This window comes from Myxocyprinus asiaticus, chromosome 31 (genome assembly GCF_019703515.2).
Source record: "Myxocyprinus asiaticus isolate MX2 ecotype Aquarium Trade chromosome 31, UBuf_Myxa_2, whole genome shotgun sequence".
Taxonomy (NCBI): Eukaryota; Metazoa; Chordata; class Actinopteri; order Cypriniformes; family Catostomidae; genus Myxocyprinus; species Myxocyprinus asiaticus.
In genome coordinates, this window is record NC_059374.1 from 12,128,210 (window position 1) to 12,151,736 (window position 23,527).

A 23,527-nucleotide genomic window follows, 5' to 3' on the forward strand; every position below is an offset into this window, starting at 1 on the left:
CGGCTGTCATCCGCCAGAGGGCGGAGGAGTGGCTGAGGACCAGGCGACGGCATGTCCGAAGACCGGCGAGTGAGTTTTTTTCTCTCTCTCTCCTCTCTGTCTCTCCCCCTCACTCTTTCCCTCTTCCCTCTCCCTCCCCTCCCCTCGACTGTGACGAGGAGGAGGGCATGGCCAGGCCATAAGGATGCACGCCTGGTGCTGAATTGTCCTAATCAGCCAGGAGGGGGATAAAGATGAGCCGGGGGCGCCAGTTCAAGGAGAGAGAGACACACGCGGCCAACTTATGTTGCTGTGTTTTATGTTATGTTTCAGTTCCCTATCTGTCACTCACTCGACGTTGGTGTCGATGTAGTGACACTAGGGGTCACTCTTGGGAGCCCGAGACACCTCTGGTCTTTGATAAAAGGCCAATGAAAATTGGCGAGTGGTATTTGCATGCCACTCCCCCGGACATACGGGTATAAAAGGAGCTGGTATGCAACCACTCATTCAGATTTTCTCTTCGGAGCCGAACGGTCATGCTCATTGAGCTGAATACTACTGTTCATTCACCTCTGCTGGATCTGACGGCACATTTCAGCGGCTTCTCCCCCCTCTGCACTGGTGCACTGAAGAGAACGCCCCTGGGCACTTCGGCAGAAAAACTAGAGAGTATATTTTCTGAAAGAGCATATATTTCTCTAAAAGAGCGCACACATGGAACGTCTTTTTAAAGACGCGTCTTTTTAAAGATGCTTTTCCGATTGTGTGTTATACCTGGTTGTGCTCATTATCTCTCGCCTTCTAACGGTCACGATCACTGTCTTTCGTGTCTGGGCACTGCTCACGTGGAGACAGCGTTCGTGGATGGTCATGTTCTCATTGTGAGAATATGTCCATGGCAACGTTGTGGTCGCGGCTCGCCTTTGTAAGAAAGTGAGCCACCCCAGAGACTCCCGCCTCGGTCCTTTTACCCACGGGTATGAGGCCAGCGCGGCTAGCACTGGGGGCGATTTGGGGACCCCAATGGGACCGCCTCTGCCGGGTATCTCCCCGCGGACCTCCCATTCCCCAGCACGCTCGTCTGCCCCGATCGGACTTCCGGGTGAGTCCGCCGGCTCGTCTCACGCCGAGTTCGACCTCTTATTCGGAGCCCGCGAAAGTGATGAGCTCTCGAGCGCAGCATCGGAAAGTGGGCTCGTCCAGTCGGAAGCCTCAGCTGGGCTCTTCCCTTCGGGGTCGATTACCCAGTCACAGGCTGACGCGGAGATGACGACATGCTTTCCCGGGTAGCCGCGAGCGTCGGTTAGAGTGGATTTCACCGCTCTTCCCTGAACCCTCATGGCTCGGTGATTGGTTCCTGGGCTCGCGGCGCTGCTTAAATCCACGCCCTGCCCCCGTTCCTTTCTTCCTAGAAGTGCATGAAAAGCTGAGAAGGTCGTGGGAGGCACTTTTTACTGCCCGGTCCTGATCTTTTCAGCTTCCCCGCCCTCACTACCCTCGATGGTGGGGCGGCCAAGGGTTATTCGGCAATCACCCGGTGGATAAAGGCGCTCGCGGTGCACCTATGCCCACAGAGCGCTGCCACCTGGCGTGGGTGCCCAAAGCCCCCGTCCAAGGCCTGTAGGTTTACGTCGTCTCTGACGGGCAAGGCCTACGGTGCCACTGGACAAGCCGCCTCCGCCCTGTACGCCATGGCTCTCCTGCAAGTCCGCCAAGGTGCTAAAGGAACTGCACGAGGGTAGTTCCGCCCCGGGATTTATGCAGGAACTGCGCTCGGCGACCGACCTAACTCTCCGAGCGACGGAGGTCACGGCGCGGTCTCTCGGCCGGACGATGGCCACACTAGTGGTCCAGGAGTGCCACCTTTGGCTCAACCTGGTCGAGATGGGTGAGGCCGACAACACACTATTCCTTGCTGCCCCCATTTCCCAGAAGGGCCTATTCGGCGACACTGTCGAGGACTTTGCCAAGCAGTTCTCGATGGTAGAGCAGTAGATGGATGCTAACTGGCATATCCTGCCCCGGCGTGGCTCAAGATTCCGCACCCCATCTACTCATCGCCAAGGGCGTCCCCCTGCGGTGACTGCACCGGCTCTGCCGCAGCCCGCCCCTTCGGCCCGGCCCCGGCGTGGAGCCCAACACAGGAAGCAGATGCCACCCGTCTCGCAGCCGCCCAGAACCTGTGAAAGGCTTCAAAGCGCCCTTGAGACGGGCGACCCAGGGACAATGAAACCCGCTGCTCTGGAGCTGGTAAGCAGATCTTCATCTTTTTGTTACCTTTTGCATTTTGCGCTCCCAAGTGGCTGCAGTACTCAAGAGCTCAGCAAGAGTGGTTTCCTTGTTCCCTGGGTCACGTATCCGGCATGTATGGCCATCATCACGACCACCGTCCACTTTGGCAGGTTTGGCACTCCAGCGGCGGTCTCCCGCCCCTGAGCGCCCAGCTGTGGCACAAATCCACCCCCGATATGACAGTCTCCACAGGTCACGAGGACAGGCCTCTTCCTCCCCCGTCCCAGGCTGTTCCGGGGGTGGTCACAAGGAGCCAGGTAAGTGCTTCGATGTCCTTAGACTCAGCACTGCCACAACGTGGTGTGGCACCTTGAGCTCCGCCCTGCCGCGAGGCCCCACCTGCCGGTACATCCGATGACATTGTCCCTTTGGTCCCCCTTGCGCGGAACCTGGACGCATGGCTTGCGCTTTCCAATCCGTCACAAGGGCTGGTCCGGACCGTCCGACATGGCTGCGCGATTCACTTCGCTCGGCATCCGCCCAGGTTCAGCGGTGTCCACTTCACCTTGGTGAAAGATGAAAACGCTGCTACCTTGCACGGAGATCGCTACCCTCCTACGGAAGGGCGCAATAGAACCTGTCCCTCCAGCCGAGATGAAGAAGGGGTTTTTTCAGCCCCTACTTCATCATACCGAAAAAAGGCAGTGGGTTGAGGCCAATCTTGGACCTGTGAGTTCTGAACTAGGCCTTACACAGACTCCCATTCAAGATGCTGACGCGGAAACGCATTCTGGCGAGCGTACGGCATCAAGATTTGTTCATGGCGGTAGATCTGAAGGATGCGTACTTCCACGCCTCGATCCTTCCTCGACACAGACCCTTCCTGCGGTTCACGTTCGAGGGTCAGGCGTATCAGTACAAAGTCCTCCCTTTCGGCCTGTCCCTGTCTCCTCCCACCTGTGATGGTAGACATGATCACTCAGGCTAGGGCTCCCTCTACGAGGCGCCTTTATGCCTTTAAGTGGTGTCTGTTCACTAAGTGGTGTTCTTCCCGTCGGGAAGACCCCCAGAGATGCGCAGTCAGATCATTGCTTTCCTTCCTGCAAGAGAGGTTGGAAGGGAGGTTGTCCCCTTCCACCTATAGGTGTACGTTGCTGCCATAGCAGCACACCACGACGCAGTCGACGGTAAGTCCTTAGGGAAGCACGACCTGATCATCAGGTTCCTAAGAGGCACCAGGAGGCTGAATCCCTCCAGGCCGCACCTCGTTCCCTCATCGGACCTCTGTAGTTCTTCAGGGTCTACAGAGAGCCCCCTCTGAGCCTTTGCAGTCAGCCGAGCTTAAGGCACTCTCCTTGAAGACTGCCCTCCTGACTGCACTCACTTCCATCAAGAGGGTAGGTGACCTGCAAGCATTCACTGTCAGCAAAACGTGCCTGGAGTTTGGTCCAGGTTACTCTCACGTGATCCTGAGACCCTGACCAGGCTATGTGCCCAAGGTTCCCACCACCCCTTTAGGGACCAGGTGGTGAACCTGCAAGTGCTGCCCCAGGAGGAGGTAGACCCAGCCCTGTTGTCGCTGTGTCCGGTGCGCACTTTACGCATCTATTTGGATCGCACGCAGAGCTTTAGAATCTCTGAGCAGCTCTTTGTCTGCTTTTAGTGCACAGCGGAAAGGAGGCGCTGTCTCCAAGCAGAGGATCACCCACTGGCTCGTTGACGCCATAACTATGGCATATCTCGCCCAAAACATGCCACCCCCGGTAGGGCTACGAGCCCATTCTACCCGTGGTGTAGCGGTTTCTTGGGCCTTGGCCAGAGGTGCCTCTCTAACAGACATTTGCAGAGCAGCAGGCTGGGCAACACCCAACACCTTTGTCAGGTTCTACAACCTCCGGGTGGAACCGGTTTCGTCCCAGATAGTGGCACGCAACACAAGCGGATAAGCCCGGGATAGCCGGCCGGGTGTATCACTTGCACATAGCGCCTTCCACCTCTTTTGAGCTGAAGACGTGCGCCATTAATTCCCAGTAGTGTTCACAAAATGTATTCCCTGGTTGACTTCCTCCGAGCCCTGTGGCAGTCGAGTTTTCGGAGAGACTCGCTGCCGGCCCAGTACATGCGCTAACTAAGAGCCCGGTTCTGGGGTAGGTGCTCCGCATGTGGCGGTTCCCTGTAAGGCTAACCCCATGCGATCTATATCTTCCGCTAATTCGTTTCCCTGCTGGCAAACTGCATCTACAGAGCCCCTCTGCCCCAGTCTCCAAGTTTGTAGTAACTCCTCCCCCATTGGGCAGGATCTACCTTGAAGGCTCTCCACATGGTTGGAAAGACCATGTGATGTATTCTTCCACTTAAATATCCCCCCCTCTCTTGGGGCGAGGTGTGGTCTCCGTGGTGTCCTCCCCTTGGGAGGGACACCCCCCGACTAGACCTGGCGGCCCAGTCGGATAATCCCCCTTCTTTTTTAGGGAGTGGAAAAAGAGAAGGGGAAAAGAGGCCACAACTGGGTTAAGCCTGTCTCTATCTTTGGGTAGTCGACTTGTCCCCAAAAAGGGCCGTACGACACTCATAACTGTGTTGGGGGAGGTTACGTGTCGACCTGGTGTGCTGGCTATGAGGCACACAGCAAGTCTGCCCACCACACACCGCTAGTTCACATAACGCAGTTCAGCCTTGTGGCATTTTGTATAGGGACCCCTAGTGTCACTACATCGACACCAATGTCGAGTGAGTGACAGATAGGGAACGTCATGGTTACTTGTGTAACCTCTGTTCCCTGATGGAGGGAACGAGACGTTGGTCCCTCCTGCCACAACGCTGAACTACCCGCTGAAATGGCCGGACCTTATATCGGCTCCTCAGTGTAAAACCTGAATGAGTGGTTGCATACCAGCTCCTTTTATACCCATATGTCCGGGGGAGTGGCATGCAAATACCACTTGCCAATTTTCATTGGCCTTTTATCAAAGACCAGAGGTGTCTCGGGCTCCCAAGAGTGACCCCTAGTGTCACTACATCGACACCAACGTCTCGTTCCCTCCATCAGGGAACGGAGGTTACACCAGTAACCATGACGTTTCTTTATACCATTAAATGTTTACATTGACTACTCAGCTTGTTCCCGCCTCCTCCTTTCCCTTAAGCAGAGACTTTACCCGTTACAATTACTTAACAAGCTTGTTAATTAGACCGGACTTATTAGTGCATGTGTGAAGTGATCCAATATGTCTAGTAACTAGTGCCTTTCATAGGTCCATATCACCACCTAGAATCACATAAAGAGTTCACCAGATAGGACTGAGTACACATTAATACAATACAATCCATTTTATCACAGTATATGAGCCAAAGTATAATCATGAACACATCATCAACACATATTTTACAAAAATAGATGGCGATCGGACACATCACGCAACAAATGCCATTCATAAATCAATATCACCACCTATAGTAAAGTAAAAAAAAAACAAAAACAAAAAAAAAACAAAGTGTAATACAAAATAACAGTACAACAATGATTTATATTCCGTAGAGTATGGGTGAGAGACTATTTGGAGGTGCTTAGAGGAATCAGGGGAGATTGAAATTCTCATTAAGGCCCAAGGGAGACATGGACTTCAAACAATGCATCCAATAAGCTTCCCCTTGTAAAAGTTTTTTTCTCCACATTCCCACCTCTTCTGGAACTTCCTACCTTTTCAGTTCCTATACTGGTTAACTGTTTTATATCATGATTACAATCATGAAAATATCTAGAGATTGGCAATGTAACGTCATGTCTTCTAATAGCCAATTTATGTTCCTTATCCGTATTTTCAAAGATCTTGACATTTTCCCAATGTAGATTAATGGACAGGGGCATTTTAACACATAGTTCACATGTGTTGTGGAAAATGTGATCAATGAGTTTATATAAAAGATTTTTTTCCCATTTGTAAATCTGTGAACCGATTGGTTCTTATTATAGAGGACCACGCCACACTCACAACCTATTGTAAGTGGAGACATAAAAGTAAACCCTTTACAGTTTCAAATAATGTCTTCCTCTTGTGGTCATACAGATAAATGGAGTATTTTAAATTGTTGACGTTGTTATAAGAAAAAAAAAAAACAAGTGATTGTTCCAGCGACTCCAGAGGGTTAAACCGTATCTATGCCATACTGCTAAAACTGATGATGCGAGTAGACTCTTTAAACTTAATCAACCTACTGAGACGGGGGTGGAGCAGGTATCTTTAGTTTCTAATGCAATGATCACCGATGATTGTTATGGGTTGGAAATGCATACAGAAATTCAGAGATCTTGGATTCTGTAACGATGCTGGCATTGGCAATGATGAAGACGATAACGAAGGAGTGAAGAGAACCCAAGTGCAGTTTATTTACAAAAGTGAAACCAAAACCCTAACTATAAACTTGAAACATGAACTTGACTAGATTTAAAGCTTGACTTGACTTGACTTGACTTGACTTAAGAGCAATGATTAATGTGCAAAAGTGACTGATATTTATACGCATTAAGGGTTTTTCACATGACTTGCGTCAGTGCTGCAGAATACATTGAAGTCTATGAAGTGACGCCACTTTACACCAAAGTGTTTTTCACACACAAGTTTTTGCTTCACCAATAATGTCTTTGAGAGTACTAAACAACAAGAAATATTTAAAAACTGTCCAAATTTGTGAAGAGACACTGAATGTCTCATAATTTCTTTTAATTAAATATTACCTTATCGTTTATGAATATCAGAGACCCCAGTTATTGAACTAATTTAAATTCACCAAGAATACACTTAGACCTAAACATAAACGAGTCCTTTTATTACATTCTGCTATTACAGCAACTGCAAGATTTTTTTCTGTCTTCCAAATACGTTTTCAATGTGTATTGTGCACACCTCGCGCTTTTTTACGTGGCAAACTCTTTCTGCAACCCTTGTCATGTGGAGGGCAATGCGGTGCTTGACGCTGGCGTTGAACGGAGCATTGACGCCTCGACTCAACTCATGTGAAATGCGCTTTACAATGACGAAAGAACATTATTGAAACTCAAAATTATTATTATTTGTCTATTATTGTGGTCTTTTCTGATAAAAGCCATGCTCAGCAGTTTAAATAGGCTACTGTAGGAAAATGATACTGTAGATCTGCTTTGCGTTTATAATTCTTATACTGAAGTCAGTAGATTTGTAGCCATGCAAGTTTTAATAAAGGAGAAGGTAAGGACGTTATTGAAACTCACTATTATTAGACTATTATTGTTGTCTTTTTGGATGATAAATAATGCTCCGACTAAAGGAAGACTATAGATCTGCTTTGTTCTTTTAATGCATAAACACTATAAAATCTCTTGGTAGATTTCAGTCATGAACGATTCAAAATGATTCACTGACTCACTAATAGCACATAAGACGCTCATTTGTCGCCACGTAGTGACATTTTCAGAAGGGGTCACTGAACTAATCAGTTAATAAAATTGAACAAATTTGTGAAACAGAAGCAAGCCTCACCAAAATACTCTTTATTTTGCAGCTAATTCTGCACAGTTGTAAACTTGAATAAACTTGAATCACTAAAATAGCTGGAATTGGTGCTTTTAGCTTATTCTTTAAAAAAAAAAATATCCCCAGAACAAATGTTCGTGGACCAGTGATTGTCTTACCTTTTTCACCCCTCATGAGTTTGCATCCCTGTAATTTGTTGTGGCATTGCAAGAACAAATCTACAAATTAGAAAAGAAGAAAAAAAAAGTTTTCTTTTCCCATTAGGGCACTTGCCACCTGTGACCTCACACAGCGTAGCCTACCTATGTGATTTGTAATGTTTGAAATTCGGCTATGCATAAAAAAATAAAATAAAAAAACAAGTAAACATGCTACTAAGAGGGACAGAAAACATGGACAAGTTCTTGAAAAGGAAAAATATTGACGATGGTTAGCCTATGTGGGATAGTGGAATTTTTTAGTCGTAAAAAGTGTGCCGCGGCAGAAAAAAGGTTGGGAAACACTGGTCTAAAGAGTACAACAGGGAGCTTGAGAAGCCACTGACAGCTGCTGAGCTGTATGCTGCTCTACAGAGCATGGAGTGTGGTAAATCCCTGGGTATAGATGGCTTACCTATAGATTTCTATAACGTTTTTTGGTCTGAGGTAGGGGGTGACTTGCTTGCAGTCCTTAATGACAGTTTGTCCGGAGGGTCTCTGCCACTGAGCTGCAGGAAGGCAGTCATTACATTACTACCAAAAAAGGGAGATTTAAAAGATATTAAAAACTGGCAACCCATTTCACTTTTGTGCTCAGGCATGAAGCTTCTTTCTAAGGCTTTGGCCACCAGGCTGGGCGAGGTGATTGTTGGGTCATCCATTGTGATTAGACCTATTGTGTGCCTAACAGGTCCAGTTTTGATAATATCTATTTAATCAGGGACATTTTAGACATCTCCAGATTACTGAATTTAGATTCTGGTCTTATTTCAATAGATCAAGAAAAGACATTTGACTGGGTTGAGCACAGCTATCTCTGGCATAGTCTAGAGGAGTTTGGATTCAGCTCTTGTTTTATTGCCATGATCAGGGTTCTGTATCAAGACATTGAGAGTGTACTCAAATGTAATGGTGGTTTGAGTGTGTGGCAGCGGGGGCGTGGTCAAGCGTCCGTCCGGAGAGAGAGAAAGGTTAAGGTAAGGGTGCTTGCACCTGAGCTAAATTATGTCTAACACCTGTCTCTAATTACAGTGAGCATGGGGAGAGCGGCATAAAAGAGCCACACCGCCAGCAGACCAGAGAGAGAGAGCCTGGGTCCAGAAAGTGATTGTTGTGAAGCTGAAGAGAACTAAGAACCTATTATTGTGAAGCTAAGAATTTATTATTGTGGAACTGAAGAGAATAGTGTGTGAAGCTGTGAGCGCTGAAGTGTGGTCATTAAAATCCTTACCTGTGAGTGGAGCAACCTGCCTCCCGTGTCCTTCTTATCGACTGCCATTACAGAATGCTACTTAAAATACATAGGTGTGTATTGTCAGGAATGCTATATGCCTTAGCTATTGAACCTTTGCTGGTCAAAATTCATGCTTATATTGAAGGTTGGACAATACTACATTCTAGAGTATCTTTTAAAATTTCAGCGTATGCTGATGATGTTATGGTTTTAATTAAGGGGCAAAAAGATGTAGAAATTTAACAAAGAATAATCAAAGAATTTGGTTGCATCTCTTCAGCTAAAGTAAATTTGGCAAAAAGTAAAGCTTTAGCTTTCAGAAAAAATGAAGGGGTTTACCTTTTTGCCATGTGGTATATCTTGGAAGAAAGATTGAATTAAATATCCAGGAGTTTATATTGGAGATGATTGTACAGTACATAAAAATTGGGAAGGTATTTTTGATAATGTTAAGGGGAGGTTTGAAAAATGGAAATTTCAGAGGAAGAGTCATGATAATAATTATTTAATAATTTGGTGGCATCAGCCCTGTGGCACCAACTGGCATGCCTGGATCCTCCTAATGGACTTTTACTAAAAATCAAATACATTTTGGTGAACTTTTTCTGGGACCAACTTCACTGGGTGCCTCAGAGTGTATTGTTTCTCTCTAGAGAAGAAGGACGACAAGGATTCATTCATCTGGCCAGTAGGTCAGCAACTTTTAGATTCATGTTCATCCAAATGTATTTAACTGGGCCAAGAAATCTAGGGTGGAGAAATGTAGTAAGCATCATCTTAAAGCAAGCTTGTGGATTATGTCTGGACTATGCCCACTTTTTAGTGGACTCCAGTAAACTACAAACCAGTGGATTCACTCGGTTTTACAAAGGACTTTTTAAGATTTTTGATCTATTTAAAAAAAAATGAAGGCTGGAGGGTGCATCTTCACTTGTCAATACGGCACAATTGGATGTTTTTTGTGAAGTCACATATGGTGTCACCTATGCATTATGTACCACAAAAACTTAAGTTACAGCAATTAGTAGATATTAGTGGTCTTGATTTTAATAACACTGAAAAAGTGGCTTCGCAAATAGGTTTAAAGTCTGTTCGACAAGTAAGCAAGGTAATGGATGTTTTAAAACAAAGAATTACATTTGAACAAAAATGTTTGTTAAAAAACTATTGAATTGGAAAAGCAGTTCCTAATATTGAAGATGCTTTTCCAGAAATATGTCTTACCCCAGATCTTAAGGGAATATTTAAAGGGACTAGAGGATTTGAGTTTGTATGAAGTAGAGAGCAATTTGTTGTATAAATGTTGTGTAAAAGTGTTAAATAAAGAATTGTTAAAGGAAAGAGTTGATACAGTGTGGACAGAAAAAAATTGGGTGTTACCGATGAAATAAAACCCGTCTGGAGCAACTAATACAAACCACCATTATCGAAATTATTAGGTGACCTTCAATGGAGAATTTTACATGGTGTAGTTGCTGTTAATGATTTTGTTAATGTAATAAGTCCAAATGTATCCAATGTGTGCCCCTTTTGTGAGATGCCCCTTTTGTGAGATACCATTTTTCATTGTTTTTTAGAGTGTATGAGGTTATGTGATTTGTTTGTTGTGCTGAGGGACCTTTTTGAAAAATCTGGTGAGGTTTTTTCCTCTCAAGTTTTTATTTTTGGTTCTCGATATAAGGTATCTCATAGATCAAAAAGCCAACTTTTAAATTTTTTAGTTGGGCAAGCTAAATTTTCGATCTACTTAAGTAGGAAAAGTAAAACAGAGGGGACAAATGGACAAAGTTTGGTGACAGTGAACGCATTTACATGCACGTTCATACACCGATTATGCTTAATAAGCCAACAAAGCGTGTGGTCATGTAAATACAATAAACCGTGTTCCTTTATAGGCGTAAAGGCCATAAACGGATTATGAATAACCCGATCAGCTCGGATAGATTTTAGCCCATTACGCCGATGTTTTGTGCCATGTAAACACCTTACCCGGTGTTCTTACTGGCTCATCCAATGTGCGTACGTGTTGAGTGCATGCCTCTTCATGGTTTGACGTCAAAAGTAGAGAATAACACAATTATTTCAAATGTCATGTCATATTTCTTGCCTTGTCAGACTTTTTTAAATAAGCTGATTTAAGAGAGTAATCAGCGTATTGGTGTGCATGTAAATGTGCTCACTGATTAAAAACCTGGTGAAAGAGTTCTGATTGATTTTCGTTTTTTGTATTTTATTATTATTATTATTATTATGAAGGATTATGAAAGCTTTTTTATTTAATTGGGGCTATAATGAAGTTATATTTTCTGTGAGAAAGGAAAATGTTGTATTTTCTTTCTTGCTGATGTAATTTTTTTCCCCCTTTGTTTATTTAGTATTTATCTGTTAAGATATTGACATGGGTATGTGTATTTATGGTAATATTTCATAAAGTTTTACTCTGGTTGGATTGTATAAAAGAATAAAAGTTGCATTTTAAATTCAAATATAGCAGCAAGCGGCAATCATCGGGGTCCAAGCACGTATGGCCAGGATATGGCCAAAATAATTACACTGGACACAATAGATCCTGTGGATGCTGTGGACACAGCTGTTTTTGTGTAAAATTTCTTCCAAAAGATTTTTTATCACAAAACATTTGGAAGATTTACAACATGACAATAGAAGATGATGATGAAGAAGAAAAAGAGCAAGAGAGCATTAGAAGAGCAATAAGCTAAGTCAAAGAGGATTTTCAAGGATTTTTAGTCTTGGCGCTCAATCTAGTTGACAAAATCGGTAAAACATCCTTGATTTACCATGCATAAAAGAGATTTTGGATTGCTGGACAATTAAATCAGGAAAAACTAAACTTGAAAAAAAAAAACTTAAACAGATTGCATAGGGCTCTTTATTTGTTGTATAGCTGTTGCTATTTTTACTGCACAGATATTACATAACAAGAGCAATAACTCAGTTTAATGGAATTTCTGTACTTGCTGCTCCAGCTAGTGGACAAAATCGATAGTACATCATTCATCTGTAAATTACAGGTGAAACAAATAATATTTTTATATGTTGTTGCAAGAGGAAAATTATTACATTTAGCACATTTCCTCAGAATATTTTGGAGTGTATGTATTTTAAGTTTTGTCATGTTTGGTCCTTGTGCACATAAATAAAGGCATAGTAGTAGTTACAGTTCAAACCCAAAGAATTAATTTGCTTATATCTTCTAAACGATATGACAAATGAAAAACCAGAAAACAGATTTGTGTCAGGACAGCCCCTAGATGATACTTACAAATTTTCAAGCCAATCAGACAAATGGCCTAGGAGGATTTCGAAAAACGATGTTTTTCAGAAAATTCAAAATGGCGGAATTTTTTTTGGGGTGGAGATATACATTTTGTTCATCTTAACTCGAGAATCAGAGGAAATAGGAAATTTGATTTTAGCCCTTACGGATCAGAAGTTGGAAGTCAAATTTGGTATACAGCCTAATTATGGTGATCTGTAAGTGCACAGTTAATTTCATAACGATCGGCCATTCGCAACACAAGTTATTAGCTGCTGAAATTTGACTGGCTGCTGATGGCCATTTTTGTTGATTTGTCTAAATGATTTTGTAAGGATATGTTAGCACATGACCCAAAGACTTTTTCACTCAAACAGTTGCAGAGTTATAAGGAATTTTTAGCTGTAGCACCCCCTATTGGTGAAATTGGAAGAAACTTTGCACACATCCTCAAAATGTCTTGATATCAAAGTATTCCAAGTTTTGTAAAGTTTGGACTTTGCTGTCAGAAGATATAGGCCATCAAATAAATTAGGGACATGCCCAAAGAATTAATTAGCTAATGTCTTTGAAATGCTTTAACGAATCCAAAATCTGAAAACATTTTTTGTCAGGATGGCCCCTAGATAATATGTGCAAAATTCTTAGCAAATTGTAGGACTTCGCAAAAGTAGGTTTTTCAGAAAATTCGAAATGGATAGAATATGCATTTTGATCGTCTTGACACAAGAAATAAGAGGGAAAAATTATTTTGATTCTAGCCCTTACAGGTGCAAAGATAAGAGCCAAAACTTCAAAGTAATTATTATAGTGCCACCTAGAGTCGGATGGGGGTGTGTGTACTGGGGGGGATTTGGGACCATCCTGCCAAGTTTGGTGTCTTTATGATTTTGCTGCCATATGCTTTTAGGGCATAATAATAAATATAGCTGTAAGCAGCAATTAATGGGGTTCAAGCTTTTAGGGCCTTTAAGTAATTTTTATTTTAGTTTGTTTTGGAGTTATGAAAAAGAGTTTTAGTTTAGTTTCAGTTTTTTCCAATAATTTTAGTTTATATTTTTATTTTGGTTAACAAAAATGTTTTTATTTACTTTTACTTCCAGTTTTCATTAACTATAAAAACACTGCTCCTAGCATCATAAATTGATCAAATTTTGCACATGATGGGCTGATCCAACCCAGAACGCAGAAAAACGAAGTGTACTTGGGCCTTAACTCAAACCTTAACCCTAACTCAAACCCTAACTACCTTAATCAAAGTAGGACAAATATGATTTTTATGTTATAGCATCCTCTAGGATTACAAATTGGTGATGAAAAAACCCTAATCCTAATACAAAACCTAACCCTAATTGCCTTAACAGTAGCGCAGATACCATCATAAATTAATTACATTTGGCACATGATGGGCATGATCCAACCTGGAAAGCAGAAAAACAAAGTATACCCGGGCCTTAACTCAAACCCTAACTCAAACCCTAATCCTAACCCTAACATTTACTGCATTACTCACAGTAGGACAAATAGGATTTTTTTTAAGTTATAGCACCCCCTAGCATAACAAATTGGTGATGAAAAAACCCTAACTTGAACTCAAAACCTAACCCTAACTGCCTTAACAGTAGCACAAATAGGATTTTCTTAAGTTATAGCACCACCTAGCATCACAAATTTATTGCATTTTGCATATGACCTTAGAATGTTCTGTTGTCCATCTGTTTTAAGTTTTAATAAGTTTGAGAATTTTGTTCACAAGATACAGGCCAATTAGTCATTACAGGCCACACCCAAAAACGTATTTGCTTCCGATCTATTTAAGATATCACAATTCTTTTGATAATTTTTTTTCAGGAGGGTCACTAGATGATGTATACAACATTTTGTGCGAATTGGGGAAACGATTCGAAACGTTCGAAAAAGTAGGTTTTTCAAAAAATATACATGATAAAGTTTTCTTGCGGTAATAAAAATCCATGTGACAATATCATTATGGGGCACTGAAGTATTCAGAAAAACGATAACATTTTATTCTAGACTATACGGCTACGGAGTTATTAGCAAAAACATGAATTCGCTTATTATAGCGCCACCGTGTGGCCGATTCTCACAAATTTTTTAGACACAGCTTCAAAGTGCATTCCACCAAAGGAATTGTATTGTAATATCTTCAGGCCGATTTGACGTATTGAAATTCTTTAGATTTTTTTTGTCAGGAGGGTCTGTAAATGATGTATACCAATTTTTGTGCGAATTGGACAAACGGCCTAGGAAGAGTCAGAAAATTAAAAATTGTGTACAAATGTTATGGACGGAAATGAAATCGTAGATAAAGTTTTGTAAGGCTTGACTCAAGGATTCATAGGAAAAAATTATTTTGATTCTAGCCCATACGATTGAGGAGATATGAGCAAAAACGTAAAGGTGCTTATTATAGTGCCACCTAGGGGTGGACGGGTGTGTATATGAACGCCTGAATGGGGGGTTCACTACCATGTATCATTCCTATCTGCCTTTTCTAACCCTATCTGATAGCTCCTAAAAGTTGATTGGTCGATGGTGGCCATTTTTTCAAGATAAGAGACCATGCTCATAGATCTTGATGGCACCTTGGAAAAAGACACTGCATACAAAAAGTTGATCGGATCAAGTGTTACATAGTGAGAGCAATTTTTAGGTTTTTATTTATTATAGCTCCACCAAGAGGCAGAGGCAAGCATTTTTTGTGTGTGTCCTCAGAATGACCCTACTCATACGTGTACCAAATTTGGTGATAATATCTCATTCCATTCATGAGTTATAACCATTTTAGTAAAAGTGGCCATGCCCACTATGTACATTTTGGCTTACCGTTTGACGATGAATCGAAAGTTAAAAATTCCTTTGATAACTTTTCATATTTGGACTCTGCTGAATCTTTCTGCACTGGTTTGGTTCCGATCGGGCAAATGGCCTAGGACTAGTTTTTTTCATTCTTTTTTCAAACAATCCAAAATAGAAGGAAAACGAAAGGATGGAGCAAAAATCTGATGGTATTCCAAAAGATTCGCCATGATGCAAGGAATCACAGAATTACAAAACAAAATTTTGTTCCTAGGCTTTACGGTTCAAGAGTTATGGCCCAAACTGTAAAAACAAATGTTCACTGTAGTGCTCCCCTTTGGCCGATCGCAGCGTGTCCATGCGTATTGCTAGCCAGCCAGAGTACTACCATTCCCCGAATTTTCAAGTCTCTAGGCCTTACAATTTGGTCTGCACAATCAGTTTTAGGGCAGAATAATAATAATAATCCATACAAATACAATAGGATTTCAGCCCTTCAGGCTTAAACCCCTAATAATAATAATAATAAATATAGCTGCAAGCAGCGATGATGGGCCCAAGCACCATAGGTCCATTTCCACCCGGTGGCTTTCGGAAAACAATGCCAGGTGGACACATGCATTTGGCATTTGACATTATTCTAAACAATTTGAAGCAAATTGAGTAAATATAATGGGACTGTTTTAAAGTCTGTTGTAAGAGCCACATTTCCTGCTGCCAGGTGGTGGCACTGTGACCATGACCCAAAATAGTCAAATCCATGTGATTAGCCCCCAAGACAAAACATACATCTCAATTTTGATCTAAATCACGCATAGTACACAGAAGATATCAGACACTTCCTGTTTCCCATTTTTTGCCATTAATTTAATGTCTCGCCATGGCAACACCATTCGATATATCAAATCTGTTTGCAATTTAGCATCTTCAATGTCTTAGCATAATGGCTAAATGTGGTGATAGTCTAATGAATCACCTAGGAGGAGTATTTAAAATTTCAGAGACTGCAGTATTCCAAAAATCCAAAATGTCCGACTTCCTGTTGGGTGGACCTAATGATTATAGTTGTCCGGCTTGATGAGAACTGTATATATGTACCAATTTTGGTGACTGTAGGTGAAAATGGGGATGCTACAGAGCCCCACTTATATGCCAATTTTCAAGTGGGCGCTACATGCCCCCCTGCATGCCCCCCCCCACCCACAACGTTGCCCAGCCCTAATGGCCAACGACTCTAATGTGTGTGCATGTATGTTAAGTACCCCGAAAGTACCGAAAACCTTGAAAGAATAATAATAATAATCCTTAGAAGAACAATAGGGTCTCCACACTTTCAGTTCTTGGGCCCTAATAATAATCATAATAATAATAATCCTTAGAAGAACAAAAAGGCCTCCGCACTTTCAGTGCTTGGGCCCTAATAATAATAAAAAGAAGAAGAAAATCCTAACAAATACAATAGGGTTCCAGCACCTTCAGTGCTTGGCCCCCTAATAAAAATTCTGACAAATACAATAGGGTTTCAGTCCTTCGGGCTTGACCCCTAATAATCCTAACAAAAACGTCCTTGTTACTTTGGTAACCTCCGTTCCCTGACAGAGGGAATGAGACGTTGTGTTAATGTAGTGACACTAGGGGTCACTCTTAGGAACCCCAAACCACCTCTGCTTTTTTTAAAAAAGGCCAATGAGAATTGGCAAGTGGAATTTGCATGCCACTCCCCTGGACATATGGGTATAAAAGGAGCTGGTATGCAACCAGTCATTCAGGTTTTGTGCTGAGGAGCCGAGACCAGGTCCCAGCCATTTCAGTGGGAAGTTCAGTGTTGTGGCAAGAGGGACACAATGTCTCGTTCCCTCCATCAGGGAAAGGAGGTTACGAAAGTAACCAGAACATTCCCTATCTGTCACTCACTCGACGTTGTGATGATGTAGTGACACTAGGGGTCACTATACAAAACGCCGCAACTAGCTGAACTGTGTTACGTGAACTGGCGGTGTTTGACGGGCAGACTGCTGTGTGCCTCGTTGCCAGTGCACCAGGACGTCACATAACCTCCCCCAACGCTCGGAAGTATGTCATGTGGAGAGGTCCCATGGTAGGTCCTACCCGAAGGGGGAGGAGTTTCTACAGAGCATGGCGACCGGGGGCAGAGGGGCCTCTGCCCAAGGAAGACGCAGTTTGCTGACAGGGAAACAATTTTGTGGAAGATATCACATGGGGTCGCCTTCGGGGAACCAGCACATGTGGAGCACCTACCTCAGTACAGGGGCTCATTAGCACATGTACTTGGCCAATCAGAGAGTTTCTCCACAAACTCAACTGCCAGGGGGCTAAGGAGGAAAGTCATCCAGGGATCACTGTCTGTGAACACGACTGGGAGTCAAGAGTGCACGTCTTCACCTCAAGGGAGGGTAAAGGCGCTATGCGCAAATGGTACACCCGGCCAGTTGTCCCAGAACTTACCTGCTCGTGCCTGCCAATACACGGGACGAGACCGGCTCAACCCGGAGATTGTAGAACCTTGCAAAGGTGTTGGGTGTTGCCCAGCCCGCTGCTCTGCAGATGTCTGCCAAAGAGGCGCCACTGGCCAGGGCTCAGGAGGCCACCACACTCCTGGTGGAGTGGGCTCGTAACCCCGCAGGGGGTGGCACATCCTGAGCCTGATATGCCATCGTGATGGTGTCAATGACCCAGTGGGCGATCCTCTGTTTGGAGACAGCTCTTCTTTTCCGCTGTCCACCAAAGCAGACAAAGAGCTGCTCGGAGCTTCTAAGGCTCTGCGTGCGATTGTTGCAAGGAGCGTTAGATCCGAGAACCACGTCTGGGTGGGCCAGTAGGGTGCTACTAGGATGATTTGCTCCTCCTCCTCCCTGACCTTGCACAGGGTCTGTGCAAGTAGGCTCACTGGGGGAAACGCGTATTTGCGTAGTCCAGGGGGCCAGCTGTGTGCCAGCACATCTATACCGAGGGGTGCCTTGGTCATGGCGTACCAAAGCGGGCAGTGGGAGGATTCCCGGGAAGCAAACAGGTCTACCTGTGCTCGACCGAACTGACTCTAAATCAGCTGGACCACCTGAGGGTGGAGTCTCCACTCTCCCCTGAGGGTAACCTGACATGACAGCGCGTCCGCTGTGGTGTTGAGGTCGCCCAGGATGTGAGTGGCTCATAGCGTCTTGAGGCGCTGCTGACTCCAAAGGAGGAGATGGCAGGCGAGTTGAGACATGCACCGGGAGCGTAGACCGCCTTGATGGTTGATGTACACTACCATCGCTGTGAAAGGAATTTCCTTTGTTAACACAGAGAAAACTAAAAACGTTCCAAGATATTGGCTTTGTAGGTTGTTAGGCCATTCTTCAAATTGTAGAATTTGTTATCCAGATAGAGAGAAAATCTATTAAGGCCTATTTTCAACCTTCCATCAATATATGAGGCAGAAGAGATCTGATGATTAGAGGCAAAGAGGGCACTTAAAAATTATTCTGGTTGTATAGTGGAGTTAAAACCAATGATACAAATATATATTTGGAAGAGTAAATATAATACAGTATAAACTGACAATAGGAAAAAGAATAAAAATGGTGAAACAAAATGTGCATGAAAGCAAAAAGTTAACTCTTAGCTGGCTGAACTAAATTTGGTCTTGGGCTGTTCTTTTCATGCCATGAAGGAAGCCTGAAGTAAGATTAACTAAACTTAGAAAAAGCAAGTTGTTGGATATGTGCCAGGTCATAACTCCTAAACTAGACTGTAGCATTGAAATTTACTTGACTTCAGACAGATAATTTATACATAAAAGTGTATAACTTTGCTTAAGTACATATCACAGTATCAAGTAAGAATATTGAAATTATAAAGAACTATAAAGTGATTGAATTCCATTTGGGAAATCACATTATCTGGACAAACAGTAAAGCTTTGAGTCCAGTGTATTGCATTAAACTAAAGTCAACTAAGTAATTGGATTTTAAACAAAGGTTGTATTAAAGATAAGTTTTATTACATAAGGTATAATTATGTCAAACACTCCAGTGGAAATACTCAAATCTAGAAATCTACTGTGTAAATAACTGATTGATAAAATCTCAAAGAAATGAGAAAGTGAAATAAATAAATAATAAAGGGACTTGTATGAATGTTGTGTATTAAAAAAAGTGAAGGTGAAACAAATTAGATTTTTATTTTTTTCAATATATTGGCTTTGCAGATTATTGTAGTAATAAATAAATAAAAATAGTAAGATATACGTTTATTCTCTAAATTTAATGATTAATCTAAATGAATGATGATAAAATATTTTTTCATTCTTTATATGCCAAGTAAAAATAACAGTGAAAGAAATAAAGACTCAGCTTATCTAAGAAAAAGCTGCTGTTATTGTTGTTTGACACTATTTGGATACAGAGTGTAAAAGTAAACTGACAGCATATAGGAAAATTTGTACATGTATATGGTATAGTAATTATTACAATTAAAGTGCATGTTATAGGAGAGGATATGGGAAATTGGTTTATAAATACATAAAAATAATTGAATTTCTTTTGGAAGATCATGTTATTAGAAAAAATAAATTATTACAAAAATTGATACATCGATACATTTTTCCTAATTAGGATTAAAATATCCATTGTGTAGAGAAATTATAGATAAGCTCTCAAGCAAATGGCAAAATAAGAACCAAGATATGATGACAAAATGGCCTAAGGAAAGGACATTTGATGTAGCGTTGTGCGAGGAAATGGAAACTTTGATAAAAAAAATTATAAAACTAAAGATAAAAAATAAAAAGAGAGAAACAAAAAGGGCAAGAATAGAACAAGAGGAGATTGAAGCAGAAGCGCAAGTAATAGAAACACAAATAAATAAGAACATTAGAGAAATAGAAAAATTAATACAAGACACAGATAAGTTGGTGAGAAATAGAAGTAGACTATTGGATAGTAGGGAGAGAGAAAGTGAAGAGGAGTCACTGTTCAAAAAGGAAGGAGTAAATTCTCTGAAAAATATAAGAAAGTGGGCACAGGGAAGAGAAAATGCTACAAACTAAAAACAAAAGTGCAACCATACAAATCAGAATCCTGTTAATTTGTTAGGGAGAGATGCATTATGTAAATTGGGAAAGTTTTTGGGAATTGCAATAATGCTAGGGGGCTATCGTTTTGTTGTGTACTTCCTTCATGGAGGTCATTAGTTATCAAAGCCACAGTTAAGCAAATGGAAATGCTAAGATGTCAAGAAAATGGGAAATAGAAATTAAAAAGAAAGGTGAAACTGATGAATAAGAAAATTATATTTTGTAACTTGAGTATGAAAAGTAAACCTTAAATGTGAAAACTTCACATTCATGTGTCTGTTTTATATTCTGTCTGGTCCAGTTTATGAGAGAATAACATTATTTAATATTAAATTAAACACTATAAAGTCTTGATATTTAAATGTAAGAACCCATGATTATTTGTTTTGTTTTTGATTTTCTATGTGTTTAAATATGTCTGAAGAACAAATTGACATGTGAGTTGCAACTTTATCGGTGTAAACTTGATCAACCAACAAAACTAAGATAGGTAGAGTTTAATATTTTTGTTAGGGACTGTCTGATGGAGAGACTGAGACAGATGTTGGTAGGGCCCAGAATAAAACAAAGACCTATGACCTCTTACTCTGTTAGAATGGGGCCAAGAATAGTCTACAGAACCTTGTCTCTCTTGGTGTCTCCACTCAGACAGGGGCGCCCTGAATTTAGAAAAGAAATATAGCATATTCTTTTAGTTAAGATTAGATATTTTTTCTTTTAATTTCTTGTTTTAAACACACAGTGTAGCATTGGTTGATCATGGGTACACTGAGAAGCTGCCTTTGAGACTAAAATTAAAGGAAAGAAAATTAGGAATGATTTGGATCATTACATATTCTCTGTTTTTTCAATTTGTTGGAAAAGTTGTGCTCTTAATATCTGTTTTCTGATCTTTATGTGTGGCAGCCTTGCCAATATTGTGATGCTTTTTCCTTGGGTTTGTTCTGTGACCAATCATGCCAGATAAAATGGAAAATAAAGTCCCAACCTACAATAAGGCGGAGGAACTAAGCAAACGTTGTAAACAGTTTTGCTCAGATGCTCTGTTATTTAATAAAATAAAAGTTTTTTTTCCTTTTGGACATGCATAAAATAATGTTATTCGTGCTAGAATTTCTGATTTGAAGATTTAAGAAATATCTGTGATGTATTTGTAAAAAATAACAATAACATTTACCTTTGTTATTGATAAATGCTAAAGAAAAATTGGTCATGGGTAGCAGGTGAAACCCATGGAGAAACGTTAAGATTAATTTGAACATCGTAAATTCCTCAACTATGAATGTTAATAACTTCATATACATGCGTCTATTCTGATAGTGTCTTTGATACTAACTATGTTTTACCCATTCTGTTGTCATCATTATGTGTATGTTGTTTCATTAACTCATTCTGGAACCAGTCTCTCACCATCGCAGATGGCTGGGCCAGATGATTTATTGAAGTTATTAATACTGCAGAAAAAAGACTGCAAATGATGTGGGCTATTATCTGATTGGCCCTCCCGCTCTCATGATTGCTGGTAATCAATACTGATTTGACATTTCAAATGTGGATTCAAATTTCTCTGGATAAGTTGATTTCAGTCTTATACTTCCAGATTGCCATCCATGGGTTCAAGACCCATGTCTAAATTGTTCTGAGGGTCTAAATTTAAATCCAGCATCTAACAGCTGATTCATTGATTTAAAGAGTAAATATTACAAACTTGATGGCAAAGTTAGAGTTACCCGTTGGATTGGTTACTCCCCCAAATTTTCCAGAGAGTACCCTCACTTTAAAGAAAACGGTTAGTGGGTGCTACAAAGAGTTGACTGAGTGTCTTTTTCTAGTAAACTATTTCTATTTTGAGATGAATCCATTAAATTATCACTTTAGAGGCATACAGTTTCTGCACAATGATGTTTGTCTCTACTATTTAACTGAATAATTTGTCAGGAAATGCTGAGAAGTATAAGAGAATAATAAAAGAAAAATCTTATTGTTAAATGATGATAAACATTAGGATATAAAAAATAAGTGTCATGAGAAATTAAAAGGATGTAGTGTATTTTACTGAGCAATTATTTCAAAACACAAGAAAAGAGATTTATTTGAATTTCCATTGTGCCTCATTACTACTTTATTTTGTTTAAAAAAAATTATTACTTTTCTGTTTGTTTAAAAAGGTGATTTGTGTTGCTTCATTAGATAGAATGAAAGTTCCTTCTCCTGAGACAGAGTAAGAAAAGGAGAAAGTAATCATAAGAGAGTTTATTGACTTAAAAAAAAGAGGGGATTATATTAGTTATAAGATGACAGGACTACAAGATAGGTGTTGTATAATTATCACTATTTTCACTGTTGAAGAGTAATTTAAATTATAATGAGATTCTAAAATGAAAAAGAAGGAATAGCTGTAATGAGAATAGAAACAGTGTGAAGGAGTGGAATGTCCCCCTCTGAATTCCTACCCTCTCTCTCACTCTCAGTTTAAGATTTTTTTTAAGTATGCTAAAGGCACATCTCTGAATTGTTTTATTTTCTTTTTATTTTATTTTATTGTATATGAAAAATGATGTGATTTGACAATAATTTCAGATACAGTGATATGAAGGAGAGGTTCAAACAGCTTTCCTCATCATGATTAATGATTATATATATTCAGAGGGCAATTTGAAGTTCTTAAAATAAACAGATTGGAGTCAAAGAATAGGAATGGTAACATGTATGGAATGTATTGGCCACTCCTTGGTAGATGATATGTATTTAAGCGGGTGCAAACCATTTTGCTGGAGTTGTTGTAGTTGTTGTGAAAAAACTCGGCTTTTTTATCTCTGATAATAAAGTCTATCTTCTGACATCAAAACCCCAAGACTTCAAGAGTGATGTTTCACAGAGGTGGCAGAAGCCACAACACCTCTTGGACATGCGGCGAAATTAAATGAAAATGAAACAAAAGATTCTCCTCCCGGCCCTCCACCGGGGAATGGAGTGGTCTGCTCACCAGCTCCAGAGAAGCCTTCCTCGGGTTCTTAGCGGCCAGCCGTGAGACGGGTGGCGTCTGATTCCTGTGTTGGGCTCCACGCCGGGGCCGGGCCACAGGGGCGGGCTGCGGTGGAGTCGGTGTTGTTGTTGCAGGAGGACGCCCTTGGTGACGAGCAGACAGGGTGCGGGGTCTTGAGCCATGCCGGGGCAGGATGTGTTGTATGGCCTCCGTCT